This window comes from Lissotriton helveticus, chromosome 10, assembly GCF_964261635.1.
Source record: "Lissotriton helveticus chromosome 10, aLisHel1.1, whole genome shotgun sequence".
NCBI classification, from domain to species: domain Eukaryota; kingdom Metazoa; phylum Chordata; class Amphibia; order Caudata; family Salamandridae; genus Lissotriton; species Lissotriton helveticus.
In genome coordinates, this window is record NC_136071.1 from 1,127,625,717 (window position 1) to 1,127,637,812 (window position 12,096).

General features: G+C 43.4%; 1 pseudogene; it reads right to left on the bottom strand.

Annotated features, from left to right (window-relative positions):
* Positions 1-9,715: 9,715 nt before the first annotated feature.
* On the bottom strand, positions 9,716-10,252 carry LOC144785644 (protein S100-A10 pseudogene; annotated as a pseudogene).
* Positions 10,253-12,096: the final 1,844 nt, after the last annotated feature.

The following is a 12,096-nucleotide window of genomic DNA, read 5'->3' on the forward strand; positions in this document are numbered from 1 at the left end:
ACACAACTGTGGTCCGTCCAGTGGGGAGCTGTGGTGCGATCGAAGGAGATGTGTTTGCTGGAAGTGAAGATTAGGTCTAGCGTATGCCCGGCTACATGGGTGGGGGTGTCAACAAGTTGTTTGAGTCCGAGATTGGCCAGGTTGTCCAGAAGGGTGGTGGCGTTGCTGTCGTTTTTCTTTTCTAGGTGGAAGTTGAGGTCTCCTAGTAGAATGTAGTTCTCGGAGGCGAGGCCATGAGGATACCCATCCCCCGCCACCATATGTCCCAGAAAGGATATATCCTGGTATTCCCCATCAGCAACAACAACAACTTGCCCAGGGTGCATCCGTCCGTACAGCTGTCACACCTACTGCTCCAGTTAATGTACCCCCTACTCCTTCCCTTTCGTTACAATCTCTGACTGCAGCAATACCTTTTACTCCTGTTCCAGTTATTCATCCTCCATTCTCCTTAATTACTGATACACTCGTGCGTGGTTAGGAGGATAGAGATCTGGCAAAATTTAGAGAATGGTTAGATACGTTAATGCGATCTGGTGTAGGGGAGGAAGAGAAGAAAGTGATAGCCGATCAGGCTATATGGTGGGCTCGTAATATAATTTATTGTCTTGAGGATATTTGACAGGTAATGCGAGATTTTGAGCTTTTCATACAGCAACCTGCCTTTAAGTATATGTCTGCCGCACTAATTGACCTCTGGCACTTACACATCAAAACGGAGGCTCCCCAAATATTATTCGATATTTGAGAACGTGTTTATGTAACTAACAGGGAGCCAGACCAAGTGTTCAGGAACATTTCAACTTTGATTACTTATAGAGGCAGACTACATGACAAGTGTCCTACTCAAATAACTCAGTTGACAATGCATGAAGTTCACCCAATTTACCACCTGGAAATTCCAGAAGTGACGGGCAAACATGGAGTAGTTACCAGACCGACTGTGGCTGCCCGCTTTCAGGAATAATGGGTTTATTCTCTGTGGAAAAGGAATGAAGTTCTGGACCTTAAGGCTACTTTGCCTGATCCTAGGAAAAATCCTACTGCCTACTATAAAGAATTGACAGAGTCTGCCTCTTCCACTGTGATGACTCTTGCCGATATTGAAATATTTTTTGGTCTACTAGTTCCAGTTGATATTTAGCAGCAAGTGCTTACCCAAGACCATGTTGCCGAGTAGGGGGGAACATGGGATGTGATTAGGGCTTGGGACCGGGATAGGAAGCCAGGAGATAAACCATGCGCTGAGTTACTTTCCTTGCCCGGCCATATAATAGCATGCATGCACACACTTATTCCACAAAAGAAAGTTAGTTGGGACAGATTGACTGCCTGTTGGCAGAAGAAAGATGAAAGTGTGTCTGATTTCTTCACTAGGTTTGAAGAAACTTTTCTGGATTACAGTGGGCAGGATATGTCTACAGAAGGGGGAGTCTGTTTGTTCGTTGATATATTTACCACTAATCTTCTCCTGGAAATAATGTCCAGACTTCAGGCATCTTAAAGCACTTGGTCCACATCCTCTCCCTCTGTGATCTTAAACATGGCCCAATATTATGAGCATAGAGACAATGAAGAAAAAGACAAAAATGACAAGAAACATAAGGTTCTGAAGACAAAGGTATTATTGCAACAGGCATATCGGGGTAATACTAGAGGACGGGGCCCCAAAGACAACTTCCGCGTACTAGACAACCTCCAACGACACCTTTGAGGCAGAATAAGTGTGCTTATTGTAAGGAGGAAAGTCATTGGTGCAGCCAGTTCCCTTTACTTTGGCATAAGGTTTTGTCCACTCGAGGAAGGGGTTCTGGTAATAGAGGTCGTGGAGTTGATAGACTGCAAAACACTATAGCCTCAGTGGGCCGTTCTGATAATTATTTTGATGACCCTAGGGACGGACAGTACTATAATGATGATTATAACTTTGATGATGCATGTCTTACAGCTAGGGCAGCCGGTGACAGGGTAAGGGACCAGTTCACATACCTGTAGATCAGCGTGGGCCTCATGTCAAAGCAGATTTGCAAGAAACCACTAAGGACGTTTTGGTGGACACAGGTGCTACAAAGAGTTCTATTTCCCGACATATGGTCCCTGGGGCAGCCCTGTCTGCCCATAATAATGTTTCAGTGGGTTATTCAGGAGTACGGTAAGCCCCATTTTTCAACCCCTTGACCTTACCATTGGTCCTTTTACTGTGAACTCTCCATTTCTTTTGACATCTAATTGTGGTGAGAAATTTATGGGTTTGGATTTACTAAAGAAGTTGCACACTACTACCTATTGTTCCTCTGACGGTGTTTATATTACCATGGGTCCGGACATGGGTACTAGACAGTGTCTATATAAAGATGCCCCCCTTCCACCTGAATTTGATCAAGTACCGCCCACGTTATGGGCCACTGGTGACACTGACGTAGGTCTAGTGCATGTATCCCTAGTTTCTATACAGGTCAAGGACAATGCCATATTGCCCCGCATTCCTCAGTATAAAATACCTTAGGTAGGAGAACGAGCCCTTCTTCAAATTGTTCAGGATCTAATACGTAAGGGAGTTGTCAAAGAGACTACAGGTAACCTATGCATTAATCCTATTCTTCCGGTCCTAAAAAGAGCACTCTGATTCCTCTATGAAGCTGATGATGTATATCGTTTTGTGATTGACAGGGAAGAAGTCAATAAAATAGTAGTTCCACAATTCCCAGTGGTTCCTGATATCACCACACTTTTAAAAATTATTCCATCTACAGCTAAGTTTTTCTCCGTTATTGATTTGAAAAGTGCATTCTTTAGCATTCCTATACATCCAGATAGCAGGTATTTGTTCGGATTTACACTAGCTGGCAAAAGTTTCCGATTCAGTCTCGCTCTTCAAGGCTATACTGAAAGTCCTAGCATCTATAGTCAAGCATTAAAAGGTCAGTTGGTGGATTCACTCTTACTTCCTCCAGGAAATGTATTGGTGCAATATGTCGATGGTTTGTTAATTGCTTCTGATACGGAACATGGTTGCAAGGATAGTACAGTGAAATTATTGCTGCATTTGACACGTCATGGACATAAAGTCTCCCTTTCAAAGTTTCAGTATTGTTGACAGGAGGTTACCAATTTAGGTCACCTACTGTCGAAGGAGGGTAGAAGGTTAATACCAGATCGCATCCGTACCATTAATAATATGTACGTGCTTTTATAGGCATTACTTCTTACTGTCGACAGTGGATTCCTAATTATTCCTTACTAATTAAACAGTTGTTTGTGCTAACAACGAAAGCAGTGCAGGAGCCTTTTATTGTTCTGCAATCTTTTGAACAATAAAAAATTGCGCTTTGTTCTGCTCCAATGCTAGGCACATCTGATTATAGGAAACTGTTTGTACTGTACATCCATGAAATGGCTGATTGTGCCCTTTCTGCCTTGACCCAAAATTTTGACAGAGACCTTGCGCTTATTTTTCTGCTGTGCTTGATCCTGTCACAAGGGCCCTCCTGAGCTGTTTGCGAGCGGTCGCGGCTGTAGCCTCTTCAATTATACAATCAGCTGGACTCATACTCGATGCAGACCTCACAGTTATGGTACCTCATGTTGTGGATACACTTTTAAATAAGACAAGGACACAGCACCTCACCCGTGCGCTTCTTAACGGCTATGAATTGACATTGCTTGCTAAGCATATCGCGATCAAAAGATGTGTCACTCTCAATCCAGCCACGTTACTACCCCTCCCTTCTGAGAATGATGCAGTTGATAAACATCACTGTATTTTCCGAACAGAGGAAGAGACGAAAGGACGGGTAGACTTAACCTATGTTCCCTTATCTGGTCCCCAAGGAGAACTATATGTCGATGGCGCTTGTTTTAAAATGTAAATGTGTAATCAAGAGAGAGAGAGAGGACCAGAAAGCTAGTCCTTATCCCCTGGGTTATATATAATGTTAATCAAAAGGAGACTAGCTCACGATTTAATGAAAAGTTTTAATAAAAAAGACTCAAGTATGTTTCGTCACGGGATGGGAACACCTGGTGAGTGTGTTCAGAAAGCCCTCACCCACCAACCTAGTTGGTGGCATGCTTCATCATCGGGCCCACCCAGTGACACCTAGCGTGTCCCGGGTGTGCTTCGACGCCTGATTACAGTGGAGCAGGTATGTTGCTGAGTGTGCAGTGAAGGGTGTTATGGTAGTGAAATTTAAAACGGCTACCATAACACCCTTCACTGCACACTCAGCAACATACCTGCTCCGCTGTAATCAGGCGTCGAAGCACACCCGGGACACGCTAGGTGTCACTGGGTGGGCCCGATGATGAAGCATGCCACCAACTAGGTTGGTGGGTGAGGGCTTTCTGAACACACTCACCGCTTGTTTTAAAATACCAGATGGCACCACCACTGCAACTTATGCCATTACTATGTTGCATACAGTGGCAGAGAGGTCACAAGTCCCTATCAGTCAGCTCAGACGGCAGAGCGTGTTGCCCTTATACAAGCTTGCAAATTGAGTGACGGATTTGTTGTCAACATTTATACAGATAACCAATATGCATTTGGGGTCGTACATAATTTTAGGTGATTGTGGGTAGAGAGAGGGTTCCTTACTTCCAATGGCACTAAGATACAACATGGACATCTCATACTGCGATTGTTATCTGCACTAACACTCCCTAAGAAAATGGCGATTGTGAAGTGTAGCACCCATAGGAAAGTGACAGATGACGTAGGTACAGGGAATGCATTGGCAGATCAGACAGCCAAAGAGACTGTTCGAAGGAAGATGAAGAGAATGTTTGTTGCAGGCCCAGCCAGATGGGTTCCCGAGAATGCCATGTTTGAAAATACAGTTGAGAGTGTGAAAGAGATACAAAGGGAGGCCACAATGGAAGAATTAGTGGTATGGCAGGAAAGTACAGAACAGTTAAATGAAGAAGGGTTTTGGATAGATAAGCCTGGAGAACAGAAATGGATGTTACCCGATGCATATGTGCTCCCCATGGTTACTATGGCTCATGGTCCAGCTCATATCATTGCAAAAAGCATTTGTAAACAATTGGCCCCGGTTTGGTGTAACAATAATATTTACAAAACTGCTGCGCAATTAGGGAAAAGTTGTATGATTTGCATGAAGCATAATCCAGGAAAGGTTACCCCTACACCCCATTCAAAGTCCTTCAAATGGACTTTATTGAGCTGGAACGATGTAACAATCTTAAGTATGTCTTAGTGGTTATATGCACGTTCAGTGAATGGGTTTAGGCTTATCCCACTAAAGACAATACGGCCACCACAACTGCGAAAGTACTCCTTAAAGAGTATTTTCCTCGCTTCTGAATGCCCCGAATTATCTGGAGTGATAGTGGGTTTTATATTAATGGGAAAGTGATAAGGCTAATATGTGAAGGCTTGCACATTAAACATAAATGTCATGCTCCCAATCATCCGTAGTTAGCAGGTCTTGTTGAGAAGTACAATGGTACGCTCAAACTGAAATTGGCAAAAATTCAGGAGACGACAGGGTTGAAATGGCCAGATGTTCTTCCTTTAGCTCTTTTGTCAACTAGAACTACCGCACATTATAGAACTGGTTTATCACCATTTGAAGTTTTGTTTGGACGCCCAGCGAATGTCTGGGGCATCCCTATGCCTAAGGAATATTCAGACAATGAATATCCTGTATTGCTTGATTACCTTGGGCAGTTAACAGAAAGTTTGCATTCTATTCACCAACAGGTGCGAGACTCCTTACCTCCTAAACCAGAGGGAGTTGGCCACAACATTAAGCCTGGCGACTACATCCTGATTAAGAACTTTCAGAGGAAGAAAAGTTTGGACCCCAGATGGAAAGGTCCTGAGCAGGTTCTGCAGGTTACACAGACGGCTGTAAAGGTTGCTGGTCGAAAGAACTGGGTCGATGCAACCCATCGTAAGCGAGAACCTTTGCCGTTGCCTTATGACCAGTGGGTCAAGGAGGGAATAGGAGATGCTGAATGTGAGCAAGTGCCCAGAATTGTGCCTTTTAGTGATGCACAGTTGGCCTGGACACAAACAGACAAGGAGAACGATGGCGTTCTGAGCGAGGCTGTTCCACCAGAAATACGAGCTAACCAGGAGCCTCTGTTCAGTGATCACACAGTGCCTAGGGCTGCTAGGTACAATTTGCGCCCTGGGATGAGGACCACTGAGTCTAAGGAGAAAAAAGATTAGGGATGGACTGTACAAGGTAGAAAAGTAGTGAGTAGCAGTACCAAGGAGGGATCGAAACAAGTGAAAATTCTGCATTTGCTTTGCTTTTTTGAACATTAGTTAGGAAAGTATATTCTCAGGGTATACCATCTTTATCAGTGTGGAATAGATTAGGAAAGAGCTTATGCAGAGCAAGCTCCACCGCCGGTGTTCAAGAGCACCAACTAATTGATGAAAGGAGCTTGTGCCAGTGAGGCTCTGACGGACTCTGGGAACATCCATATTTCTTTTTGCATTTTCTTCCTTTAATTTACTATGCATCCTTTTGACAGGAAAATGAGGAGCAGCCAATTGCTACTATACAATGCAGTGTGACTTGGTCAATCTGGATTAAAATTGCATGTGTTATTCTTCTGATAATGGTGATAATATGTGAGTTATCGTTTTTGGAGGATGCACATAGTGTACCCAAACGTAGTAAGAGTGAGACCATTTCCCTGAGACGCAATAATGTGTTTGTAGAAACCCATGAGAGATTCTTTGGGAAAGGGACCATCTGCTACCCCACTCGATCTGTCACTAACTTTTGGACTGCATACCCATTGTCACTTGTGAAGTACATGTACACTCAGCCACCTCAGTTTGCAGAAGTAAAGGGAGTGTTTGGATGTTGTTATCCTCTGCCATGTCTGTATCATAAGAAGCCACAGGGGATGGGTTATCCGGGTTGTGATATCAATGCATATTGTGATAATTTCTTTATACGGAAGAACAGAATATAACGTTGGTGGGTTGGCATTACAAGGAGTTAACAGTACCTCGAGAGGCTGGTTATTATCCTGCTTGTTGTCCCATAGTGAACAGTACAGATACTTCTTTGTACATTAATTGTTCAAGGATAATATTGTTTAAAAATACAGTTCCCTTGGTGAACAAAAAAGATTTAAGTACTCCGGGTATGTACTCAAGATATGCTGCAGTGGGCTATCAGGGGTCGATATATGCGCAACCAGGGTTTTCTTTCTGTCTAATGGTACTTATTCAAACGTTTATAATTGGTACTGATGATGTGGCTCTTGGGATGGTACTGCCTTTGGGTGTTCCATGTAAATATGCTAGACCCAAAACAAGATGGGTGAAAAGGACATTTACAAAAGAATTCTGTGAAGGAGTAACAAATTTAGAAGTAAATAGCTATAGTAATGGTATTACATATGGATAGATCCACTCCTCCGTTTTTACACTGGGTGGTACTGCCATGGCCAGGGGTGAGAAAGCTAGAGTATATTTTGGATGTAAGCTGCAAATTCTATCCAATACTACAGTGGCGGCTTTGCTCGACATCACTACTCAGTTAGAAAGCATGCAGGTTTAATCGGAACAGACTAGATATGAAGTGGATTTTATTTTGACCAAGAGTGGTGGTGTATGCGCAGTGGTCACCAGTGTGTGGTTGGTATAAAAATGTGGAAAAGAATATAACGCAACACATCATGGATATCATTGACAATGTTAAAGGAATGGGAAGTGGGAATTGGAATTGGTCTCTTTTTGGCAGCTGGTGTTTGATTCTTAAGGAAATGATTTATCTTATAGTGGTGTCAGTGCTCTGTTGCATCCTCATTCAATGTCTTCCTCTCTGTTCTTCCTATTGTGCCATTATTTTAACGCCCAAAGAGAAAATATCAGCCCTTGTTACAAATGCCGCTATGATGCTCCAGGAGGATATTGATGATCTTATGAATGTTGATGAGGGAATATTTGAGGATTCATCCCTCCTTGCTGTTCCACTTTCTAATGTTGATTGTAAAGAGTGCCCATAGTTTAACCCTAACCGCATTTTTTATTCTGATGCTCTATTGGCTTTTAACATATTGATGTTGTTCCAGTACTACTGCCCATGTATCCCTTCCCTTTGTTTCTTATTGCATTTAAAAAAATGTTTTAGCTCATGCTAAAGTAGGGTCTGTTAGAATAGGCCCGTTAATGCTCATGCAATGCCATATATAAGTTCACATTCGCTGCACCATTTTCTTCTCTAGTCTCAATTTTGCATGGTGATCGAAACTAATATTTCCTTCATTCTGAGAAATCCCCTTTGCTAAGTTTCGTTTCTGCAATAAATACTGTTAGTGCCAGGACATAGCTTTCCCACTAGATAAAGGCCCTCTTCCACCTGTCGGGCAGTTTGATCGCAGCCCAGGGTGAAACAGCCTTGGACTGTGCTGAGTTGTGCAAGATACGATAGCAGAATTTTTTTTTTTCTTTCACTGGCAAGCTACATCTGCCTGGAAAATTCCACTGTGGGCGTGTTCTTAACTGACCATGAAATGTACATATTGTATCTGCTTACTGTTCTTTAGTTTTTTTTGTAGCACTCTCTCGAGACTGTGCAGACGGGGCCCCACTCTGAGCGTATACAAATAAACAGTTATTGTTATATATATTATCCACTGTCTCTCCGACTCTTCATTTGGTACTGAAGGCTGAGAGAGGGTCAGTGGTGACCCGGGGGGCCCTAAACGGGACACTTCCTTCAGAAATTCGATGCGGTCAGTCCGACATGTTCAGTCCTACGCAGTCAGAGTGTCCAGATAGTTGAACATGATGCGGAGTTGAATCGGAATCAAATCCCACAATAAATCTGGGGACCCACCCTCAGGTAAGTCCTTAAATTGGGATTGATTCAGGGGTCCCTACCAGCGGAGGGGCAGGATTGTGGGGATAATACTCCCATGTCATTTGTCCAGTTTTGCACCAGAGCAAGATCCAGCAGCTCCCTGATCTGGTTTGAACTGGAGTATGCAAGGAGGGCACCAAGGGTGTCCCTCCAGCAGTCATAGTGGTGCTGGCAAGCGTCTCCACCCCGTCCCAATACACTAAATCCTGTCTGGGAGGTGGTAACACCTCCCTGTGACATGATACCTATTGTTCTGCCTTCCCCTGCATGAGCTTTGCTCAGCATGTCTCTGGCCGGCAACAGCCCTAGCTTGCTGTTTAGTTCTGGAAGACTGATACTGGGAGCACTGAGGGCCTCCCGGAGGAGTTTTACAGTGCATGGAATCATACCTCCCACACCGTTTATGGTATGGGGTTATGATTCCAACATGTTTGATACCAAACATGACAGGGTTTGTTACAGCCAGTTTAGAGATGGTCATCGCATAATGACACATGCCCACTCTATATGTCGTAATGGCTGATACACTTACAACCCGGGAGAATGGACCCCAAAGGTTGTAGGGGTGTGCTGCTCATGCAGGGGCACACTCACACTTAGGACCCCGCACTCTGCCTTCAGGATTGAAGGCCTGCCTAAGGGGGGACTTATAGGTTTTAAGTGTAGTGACCTCAGATATAGGGAAAACTATATCGGTCGTAAGTGGTGCTAGCATCAGCTTACACAGGCTGCAATGACAGGCCTGTAGTCACAGTTTGAGTGGTCTCTCATGGGTGGCATAATACATGCTGCAGCCCATGGGAGACCCCTTGTTTCCCTTGCCCTGGGTACCTTTTTTTTTTTTTTTTTTTTACCAAAACAAGCCATGGGTCTTTATTTTTTCAGCCAGGGGTATATTTTGTAAGCCGGGGTGGAGGGTTGCAAGAGTTACATTAAGGAATATCACTCTGCTCTCCCTCTCGCAGGGAGAACATATAAGTTCATTGCTCCCTACTGTGCTCCCTGCATGGCAGCGCGGGGTTCCAGTGTTGGATAGCATTTCTAGCTTCTCGACTTGGGCTTCATGTGTGCGACGTAGTAGTCGTTGCAGGCGATGTTGAGGCCAGCAATGAGGGAGTAGAAACTCTGAAAGTTGATCTGTCCTTCCCGGCATTGGTCTAGGTCCTTCACGATCTTGTCCACTGCCAAAGGATCCCTCTGGTTCCTGAGAAATTCAGTGAACTCTTTTTCCATGAAGTGTTTAAGATCATCTTTGTTCAAGTAGCCTTTGTCTCCACTATATTTGTGAAAAGTAAACATAATGGTTTCCATGGCTTGTTCCAGTTGAGTTGGTACCACCATCTTTGCAGACTGTGTTGCTAATCTTCAGCAGAGGAGGGAGAGAAAGGAAGCTGCACGGTACCGCCCCAGGCCAGAGTTGCCCTGGGTACCTTAGTGCCATATACTAGGGACTTACAAGGGCACATCAGTAGCCAATCTGGAGGGTACATACGTACTTACCTTGTCCTATGTAGGGAAGAAGCACAGACTGGGGTCCTGATTAGCAGGGTCCCAGTCAGACTAGTCAGAAAACATAATGACACCAGCAAAAAGTGGGGGTGACCATGAAAGCAGATCCTACTTTCCTACACACATATTACAATAGGGAATAAGGCAATAACAGTGCATGTTATTCCCAATTCCGAGGTTTGTTAGTGCATTTGTGCTATTTGCCTGGATGATTTTCACCAGGTTTGACTTGGGGAAAAACAGCTGGGCAAACCGTCAGCACCTGCAATCCACAGCTTCCCATCCCTCCAAGAGTTCATTTTGCAACTGGGATGTAGCACTGGGTCAAGTGCAAATAGGAGCTTATACACAACGCGGTAGCACAGCAACAGTTGAGATCAGGACCTCAGGAGTAACTTTAAACTACAATAAAAATACATGCATATGTCACACTTAAATGTTTACAGCTCGACATGACAAGCTACGTTGGTTAGAACATTTAATTGGGTACTTTTAACTGACAGTAAATAAAATGAGGTGCAAGCAGCTTTCTTTTTGTACAGAGAATGATATAGTCCCCACTTGTGAAATAAAAAGCCTTTTTTAGGGGTTCACTGATGCACCGGGTCCTTAAACCAACAAAGAAGAGATTGGCACGGAAGCTGGAATATCAAAATAACAAGTTTATTAACCTCACATGAGGGAGACTGCGTCAATACGGTACCCTCAGGCCACTGTAGGAGGCAGTCTAAGGAGTACAGAGACCAGGGACCTTATATATACATGTGTTGCATAGTCAGCATGAGGCCAAGGGGAGGTACTGGCACATACAAGAAAAGTTATTGACTAATATGGGCATACAAAAATTGCTTGCTCAACAAAGTGGGAGGGGAGATATTTCTCCTTACATCAATAAAAACAGCCTGACAGTTATACACTAGGAGCAGGTGCATTCTGGCAGTTACAGGTATTTATGACAATGTGCAAGGCTCTGGCTCAGTGCTGAAGGAGTTAACTGTAACTGATGACTTAAGCAGAATACAAGGGCAAGCAATAGTGAAGAGGGGAAAGCACATGACGAGCACATGGCTAACTAAAATGGCTGCCAAAAACAAAATGGCTTCAGCTGATGCTAACAGCCATTTCAGCTTGTTTCCACACACTCAGTCTTCTTCTAAAGTGCAGAAAATAGAGACAAAAATAGATTCAGGGTATATAACTTTATACTTGTCTGTTGTTTTTCAATTTTTCACATAAGCAATAACATAACTTACTCCTGTAATTCATGGACTTCCTCATGCCAAGACGTGCCAGGTTATAGAGTTGACACAACAAGATTTATTTCATTTATTTATTCAGAGTTTTATATAGCGTAGACATGACCCTATTAGGGTATAAGAGAGCTTCACAATTCCATAACCAAGAAACTTTCGATGACCGGTTTGGCACAAACCTTTAAGCTAACATTAACAAAGGTAAATATTAAGATGAAAACATCAACAAACGTAAATAATCAGATTGGGCAATTGTGCTTACTATAGCATACATACAATTCCTAACAATTACTAAAGATCTATCTGTGTGAACATTTGTTATTTATGGTAGGTATTTACTCATAAGAAAGGTCTTAGCTTTTTTTTTTTAAACTGATGTGGACGAGAGCTTTCGGATTCTGGAGTTTTCTAAGATAGCTCAGATGGAAGTGAGCAGTTTTAGCCATCGTGCTAATGTGATGGACAGAGTGCTGAAA